The 23,283-nt window shown below is 35.5% G+C and overlaps 1 pseudogene; it reads left to right on the top strand.

Moving 5' to 3' along the window:
* LOC120268587 overlaps positions 1 to 23,283 on the top strand; it is a 45,154-nt pseudogene that overhangs the window by 4,866 nt on the left and 17,005 nt on the right.

The following is a 23,283-nucleotide window of genomic DNA, read 5'->3' as shown; positions in this document are numbered from 1 at the left end:
ATTACATAGTCCCAAATCTAAGGTCAACTATGCCTAACTCTATACATGTCCCGGAGGAGAAATCGAACAATCTCAACACCTCGCACTCGCATAGAGTTGCAATGAGCTCTAGGGATTCCAAGTGATAAATCTCTTCCTAATTATAGACCTAACCCTTTGGTCCAGGTGGAAGGTCCCTAACCACGATTAAGCCCTAGATACTAAGATCACCTCAACGCTTCACTCCGTTGCACGCGCAACTAAGCCCCAGCGGAAGTTCATCCCTTAGACCATTCACTCTATTATGGCCGCAAAGAGCTCGAGGAACGGAGGTAGAATCTATCACGTCGAAGGGGAAAGGGGACGCTCCTGTACCTCTCGACTCGCCCTCTCAACCCTCTACAACCTAGCTTTGTCTAACACTCGTGGTGTGTCACTCACTCACAAGGTTACCAACAAGAACTCTTAACCCTAGTGTCACTCTAGGGAGAAATGTTCATACAATCAAGCATTCAAGGTTGGAACTCACAATAAACATCAATTAATTGAAAGCATAATAAAGAGATTCAATGAAACAAATACATCCTAGGGTTCACAAATACCCAAGTACCCACTAGGGGTTTAGCTCTCCATGGAGCTAAGTACAATCAAAGAAATAGAATGTAAAAACAATGAATCCATAAAGAAACCCCCTCGATGGTCGTGTCGATAGTCTTGTGGAGAGTCCTCTACTCGTCGCAAGGGATCCTTTGTCATGCCTAGGATACACCTCGCCGTATCGATGCCGACGAAAGCTCTCCCAATAACCTTCTTCCAAATGATGCGCGATGTCGGAGCCATAGAACCTCCCCAAAACCTTAGCCAATAACTCTCAAAACCCTAGCTGAAGCCCTCTCTCAAGTTGGGGAAAAGATGGAGAAAAGAATGCTGAAATCGGGGTTGAATCGGCTTTAAATAAGGCTGGAGTCAGGCGACTACACGGGCCTGTGGATTTTTCACATGCCCATGTGGAATTTCAACACGGGCGTGGATAATTTCCACACGCCCATGTGGATTCTCTGAATTCATGTTTTCTCGGCCAGCTGTGAACAGTGTTGCTACAGTGCCTTGCTACAGTGTTGCTACATTTCTCTGCTACAGACCCTGGCCTGAATAGCTTCCCGAGTCCATACTTTCATCGGGGTAACACAAACGGGCACACGTTCACGTCGTGGATCACTTGCTTCTTCAATGATAGACAAGTTGGTGGAGCTCTTGTTCTATGTGCATAAGTCGGAATGCTTGAGTGTGACTGCCTTTGTGCCCCTCCAAATGGATGTGCCAACTAGAATACGAGGAGGTTGGCACACACTCTAGCATCTCACACCCGACCTATATCTTCATGATTGACCCTTAGCAAGATTTCCTACAAAATCGGTGCATTACGATCCACATTAGCTTCTTTCCTTCATACTCGGCCTCACAACCCTACCTGCACAAAAGTAACATAAAAACACACATATTATTGTAAAACCCCGAGAAAAGTAATGCTCAACATAAGGAATGAACGATTCAGATTCATATCGCACAAGCACTTATCAGACACAATTAACTAAACCTATGATTTTCATGCAGAGAATCTTGTATGAACTGGTGGGAAGTATCACTGTGGGAGTTTGACTTTTTCTTTACTTCGCTTATGTTTTGTCTCTTGAGTTTAACTTGCGTGCTTAAGTTCTTTTAATGTCCTATTATGTTAAAAATTTATTTGAGGTATTTAAGGAGGTTGAAAAGGTGGGAGAAAACCCTCAATAAGGGGTAAATGCAAGGCTCAAACCTTGTGAACAATAGGTGCTAAATGGGAGGGTTCACGGTTGTGGTAGTTCGATCAATTTAATATTTATTTTTCTTATGTTTTAATGTGTTTTCTTAATTCATTTTTATTTAGGAGTGTGCCTTAGAGTGTCCCGAGTCATTAGAATAAAAAATGAGGTCAATCGGACACCAAATGAGCCGTTTAGAGCCATTTTAGTGCAAGATGTTTGTGGTGCACAGTGTCTATACGGGCTGGATAGAGCTCGGGATAAAAATTCAGAAACTTTGAGCTGACTCTTACGGGCTGGAAGGAGGCGATATGGGAGGCCGTATGGACGCATATTTTTAGGGTTTAAAGCTATTTTAAGCCATTTTTACTTCATTCCTTCTACACACTTCCACAAACCCTTTCTCCTCCTCTAGAACCTTCATCCCCTATTCTCTAACCTATCATTCTTGCCTTGAATCAATAAAAAAAACTCAAAGATTTCTCCTTCATCTCTTGAGAGTGAGCTTTCCTTAGGGTTTTTGAGAAGTTTTGAGGTAAGGAAGTACTTCATTTGATCTCCTCCTCCTCTCTTTCTCTTTTGTTGGATTTATTTGATATTATGGGTGGAGAATGATGAGTTTTGTTAGGATTTAGAGAATAGAAAAACAATGGAGTTGTAAAACCTTGAATCCATTGAGATTGGAGAAAGATCTTTCATGTTCTAAATTAGGGTTAGTGTAGCAAACACTAGAAGCACTCATTTTTCTAATTTGAGCATTGTTCTTCATTTTAATTAATTAAGTGATTGATAAAGTTTCATTGCTTGTTTTGGTTGTTTAAATGCTTCTAGGAGGTGAGACTTCAACCAAGGGGAAAAAGCTGGTGGAGAAGTAACACCGGTTTGTCTCGCCAAGTTTGTGAGTGGAATTTTATTAAATCATGGACTATATATCATGCATATATATATATATATATATATTGGCCTTTGAATGACAAGCTTTCTATCTATAAAACTCTTGAGATGTTATTCATTGGATTTGGAAATCATGAGGATTTATGATTTGATTTCCTTCATGGTTTTTACTAAAGATCATAAATATATATATGTTGTTGTTATGATTTGAAAACTATATGTTTTAGAAGATATGTTTGAATTATGTATCCTTATGAAAGATTGATGTTCTTCCTATGATGACCAAAAGTTTTGGGTAAAACAAATTGGATCTTACCGTGATGATGGCATAATTGATTTGAGGTATATATATGTGTTTTTAATGAATATTCTTGTGTGATGTTCTTAATAAAAATGTTTTCATTGAATGGTTATGAACAAGTTGTTGACTTCTGGAGTGAGATTGGCATTTGTGAATACTTGTGATCTCTTGATGAGATCTATGCTTCCTTGTTAATGAATATATTAAGCATACGGGCCAGAATGCTATTTTTTACTGCTTTCATTCATGATTTGTAAACATAGTCCTGAATAAGGACCCTTTTCATGGTGTGATGAATAATTGGATTTCATTATGCAAACACCCATGGGATCTTGTACATATCCATGGAAATGGTGGGCTACGGCCTTCATGTTCTTGACGGGGTGGTTTTGATGGTGACAGGGGGAAACCCCAGTACTTACTGCAGTAAGATTGTGGATGGTTATGCCATTTCAGGTGGGAGCGTAGAGCCCTGACTTGGATATAGTTGGGTTGTTCGGAGTCACCACACGAACTTCCCAGCGGCCAACGCCAAGATACGTGTATCTTGGTGGCTCCTGACCTAACCCCGGCCACGGTTAGCAAAGGAGGGTTTTTGAGGCTATTTAAGATATATATTTGATTGTTTTAACCGAAGATTTATATGTTTCTGGATTATGAGCTACTAAACAAAACAATGGATTTGGATTTCTTACTTGTATGGATTTCATGATGATTTAAAGAGTTTTATCAAGCATTTCATTGCTGTAAATTTTATTTCTTACTTTATACTTGACATTCAAAGTATATTGAATATTTTGAGGATTTGAAATATATTTTTGACATTTTACTTTAATATATATTATGTATGAGATATAGCTTCATGTTTAGCCACTCACTGAGTAACCTAGTTACTCATTCCCTCTTCATGCTCAGTGTTGGGGGATGGTGTCCTTATGTTATGACCTTCTATGTTATGATTATCTATGTATCATATCTTGTATTATAGTGATGAGTATATGTAGGAATGGTTGTGCCTATCGGATTGTTAAAATGTTTATTGCTATTATGGTGGTTCTATACAGGAAACAAGTTAGCCGTACGGCAATCAAGGGTCGAGGCAGTGTTGTTCCTCCCTTGGGTTGTCGTGGTGGTATGTCATGTGTGGGACCCACGGAACGGGACGTGACAATCACCCACCATGGAAGTAAATCCTCCGTAGGACATTACACCACCGATGTCAAATACCCCGATGGCCCATAGCTACACTGCGATGATGAGAAAGTAACACGTGTTAGCGAGAGCGTTGTTTTGCATGAACAAGCTTATATTCTTTTATACGAGCAATTATTCTGTGACTCTGCTTTTGTGACTCTGCTTTTGAGGGCCCATTTAGCATTGTTTGGGAGTCTCTTAGTCTAGGAAAATGACATTGTTGATTTTAATGTCTTTCTTCAGTTAATCATTGAGTTTTACTTATGTTTGGTTCCTTCACACAGTCATAGAGCATGCAGTCTTTACTATGTAGCGATATGGATGCTTAAAAAAAGTTGTTGTGAATAGATACTTAGTTTGACCTTGTGTGTGAAAGCTACTGTTTAAAGGGAGAAAAGAGTTACCACCTTGATTGTGTGAAAGCCACTCTAAGGTAAATAGACACTATGCTTAAGGATTGTGTGCTTGACGATTTACATGGAGTGAGGGCTACCTCAAGGGATGTGTGAAAGCTACTATTCTAAGGGCGGAAAGAACTACCACCATTATTATGTGAAAGCCTCTCTTTGGATCGGATACTATGCATCACAAGTGTGTTTTTGATGATTAAGTTTAGCAAAGGGCTACCTCAGGGGATGTGTGAAAGCTAACGTTCAATGGTAGAAAGTGCTACTTTTTTTATGTGTGAAAGCTACTTTTGAGTGATTTGATAGTATACAGTGTCAATGTGTAGTTGTTGATTTTCCCGGGAGAGAGGGCTACCTTAGGGGATGTGTGAAAGCTACCGACCTCATCGTGAAAGCTACCTCATTGTCTAATAAGTTTTTTGTTTGCATAACTTGAGCGGAGTTGAAGGAAAGCGAAGTAGGAAGGGCTGAATGCATACACATGGGAGGAACCATAAATAGGAGTGAAACTTATTCTTTTATTGGCATTGCATGTTTTAGTTGACAATTTGGAATTTTTCTTTGATTATTGAGATTAGCAATTTTTTGAGCCGTATTAAAGACATAAGCATGAACTCTGAAAGAAGTGTCATGGAGGAAAACGTATATAAATATTCTCCTTGTTACATTTCTCTATTTTTTTATGCTGGTTATTTAGTGGTAGAAGAATTTATTTATGGTTTCCTTTTAGTTTTGTTAATTTCCTTTGATGTATGAATTTATTTCTACTATAACTTTAATGTTTTGCCATCTTTGATGCACTGAATCAGGAAGAATCGGATGTCATTGAAGAGCTATTAACTTACAAGGATTGCTGGAAAAGGATATGTTGATTGGCTCCATATTTTGAAAACTTCATTGATTTTTTTCTCAAACACTTGTAAATTCTGACAATATAACAAATATATGTTAATTGGGAGCATATACTGGAAAATTTATTTGCAAAAGCAGCTTGTAGTGATATTAATCTTCTTTATCAACTATGAATGACATATATATATATATATTCTTCATATCTTTATTAAAATTAGAAACACTAGTGAAATTATCAAAATTGCATCAAAAGTTTGTGATTAAATATCTGATTGATCATTAGTATTATCATTTGGTGCATGTGACTGAGAGTTGAATCTCCAATTTTAGTTTTTTTGGTGTTGTGTTTTATTCTCAATGGCTTGGAATTTTAGGTAGATTTTATTCATGTGTTTGTGGTAATTTGGTTTTATTTGCTAATTCATCATACATTGGTTTTCTTATGAATTGATGACACAAGCAATTAGGTGATTGCTTGCCTCACACAAGTTCACATTATTCCTAGTTGTGAACTGATCACACAAGCAATTTTGTGATTTGATACTTTTAGTAAATTATTAATACTATTGTTGTATATGTCTCACAAGTCATATTTGAATTGCTTATAATCCAAACTTATATTAATATGGACTTTGACATTAATGTATGCTCTATTATATAGCTTCATATTGGTTTCAGTTTGTGGAGCTTGTGCTATTTCAGAATTTTGGCTATTGTGTGAAATGAGTAACTTTTGAATGTGTTATGGATATTTGAAATTAGTGAACAATTGTTTGTATTAATTGAAAACAAACAATTAATTTTCCATTAAATTGAGTGTTAACATTTGATTTTCCTGGTTGTATTATTGATTTATTAAATGTGTTATGAATGATCATCTCAATGTGAACACTTAATTAATGAATTAGTAGATATGAAAGAGAGGAGAGGAGAGTAAGGGAGAGGAGAGGAGAGATAGGGGTAGAAGGGAAAGGAAGGGTGGCGCCTTAATGGTTTTAACGGTCATGTTGGCAGCACAGTGTAGTACTACCTCGCCAACATTTGGATCAAGCCTAATCCAGCGTTGATCACACGGACCCAATCATCGATTTTAACTGTTTTGAATCAAGACCAAATTTATTGGGGGACTGCAACAGTAGTAGAGGATGAACAGTGAAATGAAGCTGTGAAAGGAAGCTAAAGAAGGTGATATAAGTGATTGCCTTGCTGTTGAGGAGCTATTTTAGTTTCCTTGGTGTTAATGTTTGCTCAAGAATCTGGAATTTTTAATTAATTTGAGTTGTTACTTGATGTTTATGATCTACTTGATGTTTTTTTATATAAATGCTTTTCTCTATGAATGAATGAAGGACAGAGTCATAAGATTTTTTTGTTTTATTTTTTATTTTTATTTTTTGGATTTGGTGTAAATTAGGCACAACACAATTGATGCAACTAGGCTTGTAATGGCTTATTTCTCTTTTCTTTGGACTGATTACCCCTTTTATAGCTAGTGGTGTCTCCTTTTGTCAACTATAGCTTTCATACATTGTTGTTTCTTTAGGTGTGGAATCACATTGATATGTTAATCTAGTTGTAAACTTGTTTTCATTTTTGGCATCATAACTTTGTGTACCATGGTCTTGAAAGTACCATATTTTTTTTATGAATTACTGACACATTCATTTTCATATTTACTTCTTATAGTTGAATGAATCTCATCTCATTATCTAACAGAATTCATTATCATTTATCAACAGTGGTTTCAGCACCTACTTGCTCCATTAGGCTCAAACTTATAATATCCAAGATGAGCTTCATACTCTGTTATATTCTTGGCTTGTTCTGTACACAGGTTGCGTCACAGAGGCCCTAATTGGAGTGGAACACACTGTTATCAAGATTGTTACCTAGCTCACCACCATTTGCCTATTGTAGATCCTGGTTCTGGAGACCAACCGCTCTATAACAATGATAAAACAATTGTTGTTACGATTTGTCATCTTCCCATTAACTAGTTTAATTTTGCCAGGTATCTTCAAATTCCTATTTATGGCATCCCTCATGCCTGTGTGTATACTTATTAAACTTATGCATTGCAAGCATTATATTTTGTTAAATAAGAAATTGTTCCAGCACTAGATGCTAATTCTACTTAAACCTGTTCATTTTTCTTTTGACAAAAAGAGTTGAATCAGCTAATAACAACTAGGTACAGAAAACAAGATATAAGAACTATTTAGAATCTAAGCCTGGACTCTTCAGCGATCTCTAATAACCATCTTGGGATACTTTAACCTATCCATAGCTGGAGCAGTTTATGAAGAACACTGTGTGTGAGACATGCAAACATTTAAATCAATATATGACCTGCATCACATTATTCCATGATTGAAGTTGCAATAATGATTTTCATATGCTGTTACATAACCAACAAAGGTGATCTTGTATATTTCTATGCAATATAATTCTAATTCCTACAACACATTTTTCAAATCATCTCAAAGATAAACTTCACTTGAATTGACAGAAATTTGTTATTAAATCCTTATTTAAATAAAAAATGCATCTTAAGTGCTCAATCTTAGTTATGCTTAGTGTCAGGTGTAATGTGATCAGTGATTCGGAATTGGTTGGAATGTGGCAAGTGGAGGTATTACAGGCAAAAATATATGCAAATCTGAATGGAAAACTAGACACAATTTCCATGTTTAGACTTTTAGTCAAATCAGCTGCATTGCAATTTATCATCTATATGCATTTGCGAAGGAAAAAGATGTTTTGTAAAAACAAATTGTGACTTAGTCAACTAGAATGTTGCGCGATCAGGTGGCATCTAGAAAGCCTCTTTTGATTTTTACTGGGTTATATGATTAATTATGATTAGTGTTGTAACTAGGTTGCTAGTGTATGTCTAAATGGCTAAATAAGAATCTTGTTTCTTTGGAATCGTTAGGGTTGTATATCTCCATATATTGCAAGTAGGTATTAAATCACACTACACAATTTTCAATTTTTAGACGCCCACATATAGAGGGGTTTTTAACAAACCACCTCTATAATCATGTAAAAATTTCTTTGTACTAGCTAATAGAGCCGGTTTCAAAAAACACCTCTAAGTTTACATTATAAAATGAGAAAAATAAGTCACTCACACTCTCTTTCTCTCTCTCTTTCTCTCTAGTACTCACTCACGCTCAATCCCAAACCAAACCCTAGATTCAATACCTCGATCTCCTTCTCCTCCCTGGCCGGCGAATCCAATAGGGCCATTGGAGCTCTTGATCCCACGAATGTGAGGGATTTCTTGGAATTCCCCACTCTCTCGATCCCCAGCACCAATCGCGTCCATGGTGGCCGCTATGTCGCTAACCTTTGATCTATCACGGCAATTCTCCACGGGATCTATCGAAAAGAAAAGTGGGATCTTAGCTTGCTGCAATCTCTCCTTCGATATCAAGCTATTGTTCTCCTCTAGGTTCATCTTTGGCGGGCAATCGTTGCTCGATCCCTAACGTTGGAGTAACTCCGTCCTAGATGAGCTCACCTTGCTTGAGAACCTTGATTGTACGATGCAGCTTCTTTGTTAGGCTTGCCTTGGGGATGTGCATGGTGTGGAGGAGCTTCTTCAGAAGAGGGTTTGATGTGACTAGTATCAATCTTGATGGGCAGACTGTCCTGCATATTGAGGCATGGGAGGAGCATTGGGAGGTCGTTAGGTTGTTGGTTCGGTGGAGAGCTAACATCGATGCCAGATATCAGTGGGGAAGCATGGTGAGATTTGTCTTTGGTTTTTCTTTTGGACGTTTTGAAACCAAATTTACCTGAGCATGCCTTCCTTCAAACTAAAGTGAACTCAATGTGGGGCCAAAAAGCTAGTTGACATCTCTTGAGTTGTTCTCTGTTAATCTATAATATCTATTGTTGGCACAGGTTTTGGAGGTCAACTTGGTCACATACCCAATGTTGTTGATGCTATATTGGCGAATGGCATGGATTCATACATGCTTGCGCTTCAGGTAGAATACCTTTCGAAAGATATTTTTAATTATGTATTTCATGAATATTAGTTGTCTAATGCTGCGTATGCTTCTCAACATTATTCAGAGTTGCCTGATATCAAACTGGTTATTGTCAACACACATGCGATTGAGCCTCAGGTTTCTTTTTTTGTGATCATATTATTTAGCTTTATGAGTTATGCAGTCTTTCTAAGATTAACATTTCTTTCCAAGTGCAGGTCGAGTTTTTTGGGACCCTTTAAATGGAGTGGGCAATAGAGTGCATGGAAAGATCTAACTCGGTTAACCTGAGAAGAAATCTCCAAATAATTATTCAGGATAACTTTCTCATTGGTTCAAACTTTGGTGTGCACTTTCAAGTTACCTTTCCTTTTCAATTAACATGTATATTTTTGTAAGCTGCAAAAGAATATTCTGAGTTTTTTGGCTTAGATTCATGCATAAAACTTTTTAGGGCAATTTTAAGTCCTATGAAGGTCTTTACTTCTTTCTGGGATCCTATTTGAGCTTCAGGTATTGGTTATTTTAGGAATGTTTTTTTCATTTTGACATAAGTTTGGTTGTTCTAGTAACTTTGAATCCCTGTTTTTACCCTAACAACGAAAGATTCGGATATACAATAAGAGTATATTAAGGTAGCAGCAAAACTGGTCAGATTAAAGAAGTTGAAAGAGTGACTAAAGAATCCAACTTTTATGATCTTGAGAAGACGAAGAATTTCTTAATGGAAGTCAAACTTTCATATACATTGCCACTTATTAATGTCTGCGATCGTTTTGGTTACATTCCGGATTTGACTCACCACTTGTACACAAATAACATGCTTCGATATATTGAGCGATATGTGCAGAAAGTAAGATTTAGTTTTGATAAAGTTTTATAAGAGAATATGTTTTAAATAGTACATTGAATTACAACATTTGTTCGGTTTTGACTAAAATATGTGGGCTAAATATCAGCATACAGGTAACTAGTTCAAGGGCTTTAGTTTTTTTTTTAAAATTTGGATTATGCACATTTATTAGTTTTAATCAAAATAGATTGCACTTGAGCTCCTTATTTGTGAATGAATGATTCATGTTTTTATTTACTAATTAAACAAATTTATTTATTATTAATAGAAAAATAAATTAAAATAAATTTAGAGGTGGTTATAATTGTCTCTAAAATATGAACATTTAGAAAAAATAATAGTTTTAGAGGTGGTTATAACCGTCTCTAAAACTAAATTTATTGAATGATAAGAAAATATTAGGCATAGAGGCGGTTATAACCGCCTTTTAAAACTAAACCATTGAATGATAAGAGAGTATTAGGTATAGTGGTGGTTATAACCGCCTCTAAAACTATTAAGAGGGATAAAAAATTATTAGATTAAACACCTCTAGAAGGATAAGAAATTATTAGAGCGGTTATAACAACCTCTAAAATTAATATGGGATATAAGAAATTATTAGCTATAGAAGCAGTTATAACCACCTCTAAAGCTATTTATAAGGGATAAGAAATTATTAGCTATAGAGGTGGTTATAACCGCCTCTATGCTTGTTATTAAAAATCATGTCAGCAAATAAAAATTACCCCAATGGTTTGGTACAAACCAGCTCTAAAGTGTAGAGCCGGCTTAATTCAAGGCGGGTGAAAAAACCAACTCTATAGCTATAGAGGCGGTTTGAACCGCCTCTAAAGGGCTTGAAAACCGCCTCAGAAACTCTTTTTTGGTTTAGTGTCATTTAGGAATATTGCCAACTCATGTCTTCCTTGGTTTTCCACTTGAAAAACATCCATTTTATAGCCATTGAAATTTCTATTTGTCTTTACTTTTAGGCTAATATGGAGATCTATAACCACAGTGAGTTGAGAGCCAAGCTCAAGAATCACCAATTCAGGACTGGCAGTGATTGTGAAATCATTGCTCATCTTGTTAGTATCCAAACTTCTGTTTCTTTTGTTATTCATTTTATTTATGTTGTTCATTTTCAACTTTAAAGTGAATATTAAATTTAACTCTATTGAATGAGAAGGCAAAAAATCATGTGATTAACTGCATGGTGTTGGCTATGATACAACTTTTTATCTATTTTTCTTTTTCTCCATTCTAACAGTATGAAGAGTATGGAGGAGATTGTGTGGATATGTTGGATGGCATGTTCTCCTTTGTGCTTCTTGATAATTATGATAAAAGTTTCATTGCAGCTCGTGATGCATAGGAATTACTCCTTTGTATGTCGGATGGGGTCTTGATGGTATGTATGTGACTTATGAAAGTGAATTTATGTTTTTATGAGGGCTCTAGAAAATTTAGATTCATTTGTGAAAATACAATTGTTAGTTATTAGGCCATCATGCTTTCGTTTTCTTACAAGAAGTTTGTAGATACATGTTATTAGAGAAACTAATAATCTTATATCCGTTAAGTTAAATGTGGATATAATTAATAAGTGTGGGTTTCTCATCCGATGAACTTAAGGTTTTAGGTTGAATCAACTCCAAACAATTTGTTTTATGTTAACATTGAACATGGTCTTAAAGCTTGGTTAGTTGGTTTGTTTGCAAGGTGGCCGGCTAAAATAGACTTGTATGTATCAAGGCCTTGTATTGAAGTAACTAATTATCCCATATTAGTTAGGTTAGTAAATATGATATAAATGTATAATGGTCTCTCATCCTATCAACTTAAGCTTTTTGCTTGAATTGATTTCATATAATGTGTTTGATTTGAGTCTAACATAACTGAAAACAACATCTTAGTTGTTGAGACAATTATCTTATATCTATTATACTTATATATAGATTTTATTTTGTAAATAACGTTTTGAGTTGAATTTTTTCTTGATTAAATTGTGAAGAAAAACATGCTGAACTTATTTGTCATAAGAAATAAATCATTGAAAGTGAACTGTTCTTTACTAGGAAAGGGTCATGCTTGGAATTATTGAATAGAAAAATTAAATCTGGGTGCTATCGATTCAAAAATTTGTGGTCAAGTTAATCTTATTAATGTAAGTCTAACCCATTTAGTTGAGTGCTACTTATTAATGTTCAATGATGACAACTGCAATTCATTAACACCTTTGAAACCTATACAGTGCATCCACCTTGTTTACTTTTATTTTCTGATTTTCTTTGTCATATAAACTAGCATAGATGCTAAAGAAGTCATCATAATGCTTTTCTAATTAGCACTATTTTGAGTTAGTTATCAAAAAAATTGCAAAATATACGCTATATTAACACCAACCAGGCCTTAATTATCATGTATATTCATAGTGCGGATCCTTGAAAAAAAGTTATTTTTGAACAAATTGCATTAATTACCCTTCTCCTCTCCTCCATACCTAACACCCTTGTAATACTTTGTCCCTTGAAGCCTACTAATATTAATTATCTTACCTCTCCATACTATTGCACGTGTTGTTATCCAAACAACTCTTTTGTAGGTTTTTTCAACTAGAGCTACTTCCAGTTCATCGATCTTTTTTCGATTTGTCTTTAAATAATATTTAAATTTCTTAATCTCAGGCTCTCCTTCAGAATCTGCTAGTTCTCACCATATATAAAATTTTCATATGTTGTTGGTTTCTATTTGGTATTCCCAGGTTCTACTTGGTTTGCTTCAGAGATGAAAAGACTTAAGTGATGATTGTGAACGATTTATGTCCTTTCTCTTTGGACATATATGCTTCAGTAAGAATGGTGAGTTCCTTAAACTTTCATAGACTTAATGATACTTAAACTGAGTTCTTTAGCCATGATTCATTGCAGCTCTACAACATGAATTATTTTTTTTCCCAAAGAGTAAAGGCTAAAAAAAAAAAAGAAAACTAAAACACTAAAAGAAGAGGCACAGAGGTCATAAAGCTAGAAAGGGAAGCTGCAATATGAATGATAATAGACCCCTTTTTTTAGTCAACATGAAGCTCTATAATCCATTTTACCCTTCACTACAAGAAAACATAAACATTACTTATGGAATTTTTCCAACTGAATTTTTTTCTTTGGTAATATTAATATCACTGACGAAATTTGTGACAGAATTCAAACTAACAGATTTTTAACACCTCACAACATATTAATGACAGAATATAATTTTATCACCAACAGAAAATTCAGTAGGTGATAGTTTCCGTTGGTGAAAAAAATTAATTTTATTTCTATGATTTAAATAACTTGTTATATATCAGGGACGAAATTAGAATTTATCACAGCGGAATTTTGAATTATCACCAATGGAATTGATTATTATTACCGACGGATTTGTTTTGCTCTCACCAACGAAAATTATTATTTGACCACCAACGGATTGCATGTTATCACCAATTAATGGAATGTACACTATTTAAAACTATTCATTACTATTATTAATAATAGTAATACTATTATTAATAATAATATTTTCTAATTTATTTTTAAAAATATTTTAAAAATAATTTTTGATAATATTTAAATTATAACAAAATATTTCAAAAATAAAATATTACAAATATATTATATATAAAAAATAAAAAGATAAGATATTGATCTAGAAAACAATTTTATGATGACATTTGCGAGGGAGAAAGCACTCGCCAATTTTCCCCCTAAATTTTGTAACACCCCACGTTGATAATATTTGTAAAAAATTTCACTATAACACTTGCAGTCTCTCTCGCGCACCGTAAGTGATTTTAGGGTTTCTAACGCCGATCCGCAGTGAGACAAAGGAAGAGAAGGGTAACCCCCTCCGTCTCCGGTGTAGAGAAATCCCCCCGATGTTGGCTCCTAAACCCTAGAACAATCAATCCCCTCCTTCCGCTCCTCCAAAACCCAAATCCCCTATGAGATTGGGCGGCCTCACGGTCTTGGCAAAGTGGATCCCATAGGACAACCTCTTGAAAAACGCAGTTGAGGTAATCCAAAACTCTATTTCCGTTTTTTTCTCCCATTTTTCTTGTGTGCCAGTAATGTTTTTCATATATTGTATGGAAATTTCTTTCCCTTTTTTGGTAAACAATGTGTTAATTGTTTTTAGGTATAGCTTATTCTTCAAACAATGTGTTTTTTTGCACATAATCTATCAGATTCACATATGAGATGTAATAATATTGTAAACATTCTTATCTCTTTCCTGATGTTTTTTTTTAATTGTATTTTTAATCATATTACCATGTTTCTTGGCATGAAAAGCATTTTATTTATGTGGTAATTGTGATAAAATGCTACATTTTTTTAGAGAAAAAGTTAGATTTTGTATGTAGGTGAAAATAGGCTTAGTTGAGGTTTTGTGAACAGACAATTTCTTTCTTGTATGTGTTTGTTTGCTAAAGATTTTTTTACTTTGTTATTTTTATCTATAATCTATATCAAGGATAGTTGTTTGTTTGATTAATCAGGGATGCAGTGATTAATTATTTTGTTAATTTATTAGTGAATTGATTCTCTGTTTGTATATAATGAGGTTGTTAGTGGCATCCCCCATTTAGAGTTATATTAGATAAGTGGATGAATTCTCACAGATTTAACATTTGATTTTGGAATATTGATTGATTGATTGATTGGTTTAACCCTTTGGGAAACTAGTGTGATGATTTTTTTGTAGCCTTTAACATAGTGTGATGATTTTTTCAAGTCCTAATTTAGCATTTCAAGCACAGAGGTTGATCAAGCATATTCAAAATTTGAAACTTGTCATCTACGCAGACACTAGATTTCAGTTTAAAGCTACTAGAGGTATGGGTGTTTCCACAACACCCATTTATTTCTATTTTTAGTGACCATCTACATAATCTGATGAAGTGTGTGGTTTTCTCTTGTTCCTCAGCCTCATGTTTGTACACTCTATTTTTGTAACTGATTTAGATTTTGGTTGAGAGGAACCCATCCGTGATTCAAGGTATATTTAACTATTTGTTTTATTAATAATTTTGGCATTTTTCATTTAGCATGCAATGAATGGAAAGTGTGTTTTGTATTGTGTATAAGTTTTGGTTCATGAATTTAATGTCCTTTCAAAGAAATATTGATGCTAAAAACAATGGTGTTATGCTGTGGTAATTTTGTTGATCATAAGCCCAAGAATGTCAGTGTAAGTGTAAGCTCATCTAGATATGCACTTTCTTTCCTATATGAGGCTTCTTTGATTAATTTTTATGCTATGGTAATTTTGATCAATAGACTAATGGGAATATCAGGCATGCGAATCATGTCTCATTGAAAAAACAGAATTTTGCATTTTTTGAACTATTCCATTGGGTACCTTCCAAAATATGTATTTCATATTTTGCTTAATAAAATCTGATAAAATGATTGATATTTCATAAGAGATGAAAATAACTCCCTATGACATTTAAAGAGCAAGAAACATTAATATCAAATATTATTAATCTAAACATTACTTCATGGTGTTTTAAATCATTTAGGATTGTACAATGGCTAAAGATGGATATTGGGCATGTGCTCGTTTAGACAAGAATGGATATATCACAGACCAATATATGGGGGCAGTTGAAGAGTACATAACTTTTGCAATGAACGAGCAATGGATATTGTACATAACTTTTGCAATGTCAAAAGCATTTCATTTCTTAAACATGATGATTTGCAGCGACACTTATACTATAGCATTTTTGTAATGATCCATTGTCTGGTGTTGGGCAATCGTCCAGAGTTAGAGTCGAAGTTGAACAATTATACAGTGTGGAAGTTGAAAATCCATATGCTAATATGGCCAGGGATGCTTTTTACTCTTATGTTGATTAAAGATGGAATCGTGATGGTGGGTCAATGTCTATGGATCATGAACCTAGTTTAAGGCCATCATCTTTTTTCTTTCTTGAATGATGCTAATGAACTAGTGTGGTCTTGTAGTACAAAACACATGATACTATCGGCAGTGTCATAGCTGTTAAATTGCAAGTCTGGATTCAATATTAGCGAAAATAGTTTCAATCGCCTAATGGCCATCATAAAGGATATACTACTAGAGAATAACAACTTGCCAGAGAATTATTACCAAATGAAGAAGAAGATGGCGCCATTTGGCCTTCGATATGTCAAGATTGATGTGTGTGACAACAATTGCATGTTGTTTAATGGAGAATTTGAAGAGTTGGAATACTGTTCAGTATGTGGTCATCCTCGATACAAATCAAGTAATACAAGTGAAAGAAGGGTCTCAAAAAGTTCCTTATAAGATTTTGCGATACTTCCCAATTATACCTAGGCTTCAGAGGCTTTTCAAGTTAAAGAAAATTGCAAAGAATATGACATGGCATGCACATAATGGAAGTTCTCCAAGAGAGTTACATCATCCTGCCGATGGGGAAGCATGGCAACACTTTAATCACACACATGAGTCTTTTTCTAATGAAGTGAGGAATATCAGATAAGGATTATTGATATGACCAAATATGCGTGTAAAGCGCAAGTGCATGGGTGTCAAAGTAATAATACCCAGATGAGAGGGTAGTCGAATCCACACGGAATAGTGCTTAGAACCACCAAGATTGCTATTTAACTAGAATGAAAATATGTTGATAGTGATGTGAAAACAAACTCAATGCAAATGAAAATAAGAAAATATAAAGGAGGCTCAAGTAAAATATAGGGAAGGCAATCGATGATAAATGAGGTACCCGGATATTGTTCCGCCTAGGACAATCGTTTCAAGTGCAAAAACCCTAAAGCCTTGCTAAAGCCTCTACAAACCCTAGCCGCGGGCGTCTCCAAAGATGGGGAAAGTTGGAAGAAAAGATAGGGGAAAAGATGGATAAATCGGTCCTGAATCACGGCTTTTAAAGGGCTGGAATCGGGCATCCACATGGCCCTGTGGATGTTCCACACACCCCTATGGAATTTCCACACTGGCATGTGGAATTTCCACACGCCCGTGTGGATTCTCTGAATTTCTGATTTTCTGCGGGCTGTGAACAGTAACTGCTACAATAGATTGCTACAGTGATTTCCTTGCAAGATTTCATCAAATTGTTCCTTCACGTGATTTGCTACAGTCTTCACGTTTGTTCCTTCCAAGATTTCATCAAATAGTGCATTCGCGATCTACTTTTGACTTCTTTTCTTAAAACATAGCTTCACAACCCTACCTGCGCAAAAGAACACAAATACACATGTAGCTGCCATTGTAGCACCTGGAGAGTTTTTTAGTCAGGGTTTGATCCATGCCATACAGCCTCAATGCTGCCCTGGATTAACCTCGAGATAAATACTATAGCCAGAGAAAATAAGAGTTTGTTCGGAGGCATACTGGGTGAATGAGGTGCTCAATGACCCAGTATAGATACTGTTACGAGGGCTAAAATGGAGTTTGCCTACTTCATACTGCCTCAATGAGCTCCTTATTGAGGCAGTACGGAGGTCCTCATAGAGCTAGTATGGAGCCAGTATGGATGCCATTTTGGGGATTTTTGAGTCTCATTTGATGGGCATACGGGCTATTTTTTTTTAGGGAGTATACTGGGGGTATATGAGGGCATTTGGAAGCTTTTGAAAAGGACTTTTAGCAGCCACCACTTGGTGGGGAAGAGAGGAGAAATGAAGACATCATCTTGGTAGAGCTTGGCTTTAGGCTTGGGGATGATCAAGAGCTTGAACTTCAAGGGGAGAGCTTCATCATCAAGAGAGGAGGAACATTCGGCATTCCTTGGGCTAGAGGAAGCGTCATTCAGCAGGCATTGTTCTTCTTTATCATCATTAGGACTAGTGAGTGCCTCTTATGCATTTGCTTTATATTTTTCTTGAGATTGTTACATTTGTTTGTATGATGGCACACTAGATCCCCTAAGGCCACCGGATGTTGGTGAACCTTGGGGAGTTCATCATGTATTTTGGATGCTAAACCTTTATTTTGAATGCATTGGTGTGATTTATGGGTTGGCTCATTATGCTTCATGCCTAGAACTATTAGTTGGAGAAATTCTTAGTTCTTTGTTGAGTTGTACATGTAGACGTGACCTACTTGTATGTACTAGATCTTTAATGAGCTAAAAAGGGGTATTCTCAGACCAACATGTTGAGAAATTGGGTGTCAGTAGCCCCTCCGAACCATGAGCATAAACTTTGGTTAAGTGTATCCTTATCGCGTGATCTCCCTACACTTAATACAATCGTAGGAATATGATTAGGGAGAGATCCTTGTCATCATTTGTATGGGATTAGGGTTTAATCGCCGAGAAATTGTTGTTGAACTAATGTTGAGGTCCATCAGTCTAAATCACCCTTGCTATTTTATTCTTATGCATCAAAATATCATGATAACCCCTCATGGGGATCCACATCCCTAGGCCTATTTACATCATCATTACTCTTGTGATCTCCTTACTTGCCTTGGAATTGTTATACTTATGATTTATCTACATTCTTGCATGTATTAGAGTAGTATACTATGTTTAAGTTGTAAGGTTAGAAAGTAAGTGATGGAGGAGTAATAGGAGCTCCTTAGCCCCGTGGAATACGATCCTTATGTGTTTGCACAAGGTATTACTTGGCGACCCCGTACACTTGTGGGCACGCAACCAAGTTTTTGCTCATTGAAGCAGTATGATGTAGGCAAACTCCATTTTAGCTCTCGTAATAGTATCCATACTGGGTCAATGAGCACCTCATTGACCAAGTATGCCTTCAAACAAACTCTTCCCTTCTTTGGCTACAGTATTTATCTCAGGGGTCAATCCAGGGCAGCATTGAGGCCGTATGGCCTGGATCAAATCCTGACTCAAAAACTCTCCTTGTTCTACAGTGGAAGCTACAGTGTCCTCCATGGTGTGCCATGACCTGGTTTTCTTCTCTTTTTTCGCCATGGCATACAATGGCAGCTACAGTGATTTGACTGCACTAAATATGCTACAGTACCATACCCTCGTTTTCTTCTCTTTTTGCCAAAATTGTATCTTCGTGTCCTCCATGGCATTTACGTGCCCTGCAAAGCAAATAACACATGATTAAGCACAAAATGGGCATAAATCCTTATATAAATACATGCTAAATCATCAAATATATACACTAAAATGCGTACATTTAGACTCTTATCAAATATTCCCACACCTAAGCGTTTGCTTGTCCCTAAGCAAACAAATCATGAAGAACAAGGGAAATGATAAGTGGCTAAATGTATTACCTCCGGCACAAATAAATACAAGACTCTACAAGCATTGGAAAATGATTGATAGATAATGAGTTACAAACAATAAGCACAAAAGAAAGATCCTGTCTCACCTCTTATATGTCTATGCCATGTGTGTGAGTCCTCTATCTCATCTGCCCTGACCTGATATAACCTACTAACTTCAATCAGTACAATTCTAGATGCTAATCACTCCATATGCAAAGAATACTAGGTCTTAGAATGCTAAATGCTACTCTAATGAACAAGTAAGATCCTTCTAATTCATGAACTTGAAATAACTCCCATTTTCTTTCTCAAAACCTCTAGTAGGTAGATAAAAATGATCACTAGGGTTTTTATTGTCATTTCATTTCATTTTTATTTTTTTGAGTCCGACTAACATAGACTGCAAAAAAAAAACTTTCTGGAGGATGCACATGCTGGTTAGGCACAAGAGCCACCCAACTACTCGATTACAGTCTACATAGATGCATTCATGCTTTATTAGCAGAGGAATACTGACAAAGACTCATTTTTCTTTTTTTTCACATTTTCCATTTTCACATACACCCTAGATCACGTCTTCAGACTACTCTATATGCCATAAAACTAGGGCTAGCACAACAAGTCTTCGAAGTTCTTAAGAGTTCATTGAAAGAAAGAACTTAGAATTCTAAGGCCAAGTACTCAAAGTTGTGTGTTAAGCATACAAGAAAGTTAGAGTAGTCAAGTTGGCTATTCCCAGGGCATCAACATAAGATTCAATGCATAAGACAATACTAGAGGTGAAACAAGATTCAATAGAGTACAACAACAAATATGTAACTCTAATCAATCATTAATCCATGCTAGAAGAGTCTCACAAGAATGAATAAGCCATCATGGGTAACACTAGCATGAAAATAATAACCCTAATAATAGGCAAGATCATTTTTTACATCGGGCAACATTAATATGGACAATTAGTGACTTTCCTACGTATGGTATGTTATCAAGATGGAGCACTCATGGAAAATTATCTTGCCCTTATTGGATGGCAAATTTGAAGTCATTCAATCTAAAACATGACAGAAAATCATGTTTTTTTTTTATTGTCACAGACAGTTCTTGCCTCCCGATTATCCTTTTTGATGACAAAGAGATAAATTCAAAAGGAGAGTTGATCATGATCCTCCTATTGAGATATTATCAGGTAAAGAAATCTTGAGAGATATTGATAGCTGCCCAGATTTGACATATGACACCAAATGTCCAGTACAAAAACAAAGGGGTTATGGGTCGACTCACCATTGGACAAAGAAGAGCATTTTTGGGAGTTACCATACTAGCATACAAATTTAATTCGCAATAATTTGGATGTTATGCACATTGAGAAAAATATTTTCATAGTATATTCAACACCATGATGGAAGTTAAAAGAAAGACAAAAGATAATGTAAAGGCTCCGTTGTATATGGAAGAGTACTGCAAACGACCAGCTTTACATTTGGTGGAATGGAATGGAAAAATACTCAAGCAAAAGGCTTCATATGTTTTAGTGAAGGATTATCGATATAGGGTGTTCAAATGGGTGAAACAGCTTCGACTACCTAATGGCTTTGCATCCAATATAGGGAGATGTTTTAACTTGGAAGATGACAAGGTCTATGCAATGAAAACTCATGATTGCCATGTGTTTATGAAACGATTGCTTCCTATTGCCTTTCGAGATTTGGTGTATTACTGAGCTTTCCAATTTCTTCCAAGATCTTTGCTCCACCAAAATAACTATTGATCATATGGTGTTGTTGCGGAGAAGTATCATCGAAACAGTTTACAAATTAGAGAAGGTTTTCCCACCAAGCTTTTTCGATTCAATGGAGCATCTAGTAATCCACCTTCCTTACGAGGCTGAAGTTGGTAGACCGGTCCAATATCATTGGATGTATGTGTTTGAAAGGTATACTAATATGTACATTTACAATCTTTACCGATCTCAAGTGTTTTTAGCTTCATTACACAAAAACTTTTATTTGGTAATGATACGTAGGTTTCTACATCAATTAAAGAAGAAAGTGAAAAACCCAGCTTGTGTTGAAGGGTCTATATGTGAAGCATATATCATTGAAGAAATTGCATCATTTTGTGCCTTGTACTTCAAAGAGGATGTCAAAACAAAATTTACTCGACTGCCACGTAATGATGATGGAGGTGAAGTAGATCCCATGGGACGTTTTTCGATTTTCAAACATCTTGGATGACCCTTGGGACCCAAAAAAAATACTCGATATCTGACAACAAATGAGTATTTGGCTGCAGAATTATATGTTCTGATGAATTTTGAAGAAATGATTCCATACATTGGGTGAGTAATATTTATTTTTTTGCTCAACTTCCTTATTTTTGGGAAAATATTGTTTACAATATTTTCTTTATTTCATATGATTAAGGACATTCGATGAAATGGTGAGGAGGAATAACCCACATGTTACGAATAAAGAATTGGAGAAAGCATGAGAGACCACATTTACATCATGGTTTAAGCGATATGTATGTATCAAACTATGTGTCCTCCTTTATCATTTTATTTTTCATTTAGTAAGAAATTATTGAAATTTGATATTTCTACTAGGTGAAAGAGAATTGTTCCGAAATTGATTGTCATATTACTCAACTTGCTCATGGTCCATCTTGATTGGTAAACTGCTATAAAGGTTACTTTGTGAATGGTTTCAAGTTTCATACTAAAAAGTATAGCGGTTATCGGTCGACACTGAAATGCGGTGTATGCGTGAACATAAATTGTTATAATGATAATAATATTGACTTTTATGATGTCTTGCTAGATGTAATTGAATTGGAGTATTTTAGGGAAAGAATCCGCATTGTATGTTTTAATTGCCATTGGTTTGATACAAATAAAAGGAGTTCGGGTGGATCCTCGCCATGGGCTTGTGGAGGTTAATTATAAACCAGTACTTGGCAGTAATAAACCATTTATATTAGCTGAGCAGTGTCACGAATTTTATTATGGTCCTTATCCCTCCCCAATTCCTCACCTCCGGAATTGGTAAGCTGTGTTCAAAACAAAGGCAAGAAGTAGGTTTCAGTTTAACACCAGTGAACAAGAAGTACCTGATTTAAATGAAGGGGTTTATCAAGATGTTGAAGTGTCTAGACCATTAAATACCATATATTCAAAAGATATTGACAATGAAAGAATGATTTTTCATGGTAGTATTGAAGAAGTTCATGATGAGGATGAGGAGGAGGAGTTGGAGGAGGAGGAGGAAGGAGAAGAGAAATGTGAAGTAGAAGAAGTAGAAGAAGAAGAAGAAGAAGAAGAAGAAGAAGAAGAAGATGATGATGATGATGATGATGATGATGATGATGATGATGATGATGATGACAACGAGGCAATTAATGATGACGATGATGGCTAAGAACATTCAACTAGCCTGTTAGCTGACAATCATTAAATATTACATTCTTTTGGTGAAAGTTATCCCTGGGGTTTGTCATTGTTAATACTTTCTACTAAGATATTGGTACACTTGCAGTAGAGATCAACTCTTGTTGTTATATATATGCCCCTTGCCTTCACTTTTCTCTTATGCCTTCATTTTAAAGCAAATTTCCTAGTAATTTTCATTATTGCTTCCCAAATTGGAACAAAGAAATGAAATCACTATTGATGAAAACAGTGTTTTGGCAGGCCGAAATATTTATTTCTCTATCTCCTGTATCATTGTCATGCATTATATATATCAGATCT

The sequence above is a fragment of the Dioscorea cayenensis genome, chromosome 9 (genome assembly GCF_009730915.1).
Source record: "Dioscorea cayenensis subsp. rotundata cultivar TDr96_F1 chromosome 9, TDr96_F1_v2_PseudoChromosome.rev07_lg8_w22 25.fasta, whole genome shotgun sequence".
Lineage (NCBI taxonomy): Eukaryota > Viridiplantae > Streptophyta > Magnoliopsida > Dioscoreales > Dioscoreaceae > Dioscorea > Dioscorea cayenensis.
This window is presented reverse-complemented; position numbering and strand designations above follow the sequence as displayed.